The following is a 2,823-nucleotide window of genomic DNA, read 5'->3' on the forward strand; positions in this document are numbered from 1 at the left end:
AGGAAAGGAAAGGAAAGGAAAGGAAAGGAAAGGAAAGGAAAGGAAAGAGAAAAACAAGAAATAGGAAGTTTTTTGTTGTTGTTGTTGTTTTTAATCTAAATGCACACCCATGAAATGGCATCCCCAAGGGAAGTTAAAGTAAGACTTTGAAATGAAAATTGCCTAAGAAAGGCCATGCAAATGATATAAAAGGATAAGAACCCGCTGGGGCCTGCTGCCTGCTTCTCACCCCTGGATGTGGCTGGGAACATTTTCCATTTGTAAAATCCAAGGTCATTTTAGTCACTAGTGAAGTGCTTGTGGAATTATTAATAGAAATTTTGAACAACGCTGCTCCAACAGAATCATGATCTATATGCCTCTGACAAGCAGAGTGTTCAGGATTCTGAGAGGTTTGGATAACAATGGCTGGTTTTTCTCATACAAATGAGCACCTGTCAGCCTTTCCAATAAAGAACTTCCGCTCGGAGCATACCAAACTGTCCCTTACCTAACTGCCATCGTCCTACGATCCCCCGAAAGGTATTTTTAAACGTCTTTCAGTATATTTCCTGACTTTCAAGTGCAGCAGAAATAGTTTGTCCACGTGTAAAGCGCCCCTTTCCCCAGAGCAGCTCAAAGCCACTGAGCGTCTGAGAGATGGCAGGATGGCAGGCCATCACCCTAATCACTTCTGAATTTATTCTTCAAAACCACATCATGAAAATGCTGCACTCTGAAAAAATGGGGGTGGGACGGGATGGGGGGGTGGATGTTCTCAAGGAAGAAAAGCTGGTTTTGGTGCAGCGTGTGGAGCGTACCCCCAACTCCGCGTGCGACCCTGGACTGCGGTCTGGGCAACGGGCTTCTCCCAGCTCCCTGACAGCCGCGGGGGCCCGGAGGAACCACGTCTTCTGTGGGACGGCTTCTGGAGCACACGGAGAAGGTGGCATTCTCTCTCCTGCGTCTCACGACCAGTGGTGTGTAAGACGTTGGTATCTGTGAAGTTCTGTGAGCTGTTTGGACAAGGGTCTCAGCCGTGTGTCAGCTCACAGACCGAAAACACAGGGAAGAGACACAAACCACCCAACCTGACTGAACGGGATGCGCCACGGTTGTGCTGTACGTTACGGACCCTCCCCGTGTACCGTCCCCAAGAATCCAGAAGATGTGCTGCCTCAAACAGGGGCACAGAAGCTCATGGGCCCACCTCGCATATACAAGCAATTTGCCAATGCGTTTTTACTGCTTTACCAAGAAAGGTCCGAAATCCACAGAGCTAACAATGGCTTTCTTTTCAATGTTAGAAAGTCTTAATTTCTCTCCTCCTTCCTCCCCACCATCAAGTGAACACACCACTACTGGAGGGTCACATCACTACCTTTTTAAAAAATTTCCTTGTAGGTTTGAAATTACCTTTAGGGACAGCATACACAGCATCCATCTGCAGCCTAGAAGACTTATGAAACATTCCAACTTACTCCTCTAATAAAAGATTCTGTAAGTAGCTCAATAGAGTTAATAATATTCAAGAAATTGAATAATATATTAAATAATTTTTCACAGCCCTGTAAAATCTTCCTGTCTGCTTCATGTGTGCTCTACTTTAAACAAAACCTTTTTGAAAGAAAATAATTTTAATTTTGTTACCACAATGTTCACTTTGCAGCTGAGAGTCGGCCGTGAAGGCAAATGGTCCTCCCAGATAATAAATCAATGACTATCTTATCTGATACATTCTAAGTTTTGTAGAATCGTCTAGCAGCCTGATGCAGAAAAGGAGCTGAATGCCAGGGTTTCTGTGTGGACACATCCTCAGGAATGGTGCGTTCCATCCTCTGCTTCCACACCTGAGACAGGTAAGGTTGGGGCGGTTACGGGACGTGGCCGGCTGGAGCCGGAAGGCAGGACTGCAGAGGCAGGCAGCATGCTCTTCCCACACCTTCTCAGCTCGCTGGACACTCAATGGATGTCTGTGGGTTATATTATCAGTCAATAAATACAAAGGTGGGTTTCAACATACTTGCTCTGCTATTTCCTGTGGATCACACTGGTGTGGCACTGTGCCAGGCATGGGGCCACGCAGCTGGGCAGTGGACAGTCGTTCTTGGGTTCCCCTGCAGGAAAGTTCACTAGCACCCACTGGCCACAAAGGGGGTTCCACGGAGGTCAGGTGGCACCGTGAGGGGTGGCCAGCTCGCTGAGGACCCCACCGAGAGGCCAGCGAGCAGGATGATGAGGTCACACAAGAGGGCAAGAGGTGGGTGCACCTCAACAGGAGGATGTACTCGAGAAGAACGTGGCACTCAGCATCCCCCCAGAAGCCACTTGCTTGTCCACCCTCAAGCCGTGCCTTTACACAATGTCCCAAGCCTAATATATTTATTTGTATTCAAAACCTGGACATGTGTATTCACTGAAACTAGGCCTTGAACCCTTCCTCCTGGCTCTAGGTATATGTGGAGGGGAAAGCCTAAGGACAGGAAGGGTAAACTCCACTCATACCTTGCAGTGTTGTCCACGCAGAGGGTGCCAAGTTGCTGATTGGTGGTGTCCCAAATATTCCTTTAATACGTGATCACCTTGATCCGTCTCGCTAAGGGGTTCTTAATCCATATGAAGCAGCATAGACAACTCCTGCTCCAAAATTAGATCGTGCAGGCAAAGCATGAATGCGAGGGGACGAGCCTCCGTGCGCAATTAGGGCAGCGCGGTGGTCTTCTGGAACTTAACAGGGTGTGTGGGCGTAAGAGCAAAAGGCGGGATGTCGTGCATGATTCTGAAGGTTGAGGCAACATCACCTCATGTTAAATCAAGAAAGCTCAAAAAGGGAAAGGAATCTGG

This window comes from Phoca vitulina, unplaced genomic scaffold (assembly GCF_004348235.1).
Source record: "Phoca vitulina isolate PV1807 unplaced genomic scaffold, GSC_HSeal_1.0 scaffold17, whole genome shotgun sequence".
Taxonomy (NCBI): domain Eukaryota; kingdom Metazoa; phylum Chordata; class Mammalia; order Carnivora; family Phocidae; genus Phoca; species Phoca vitulina.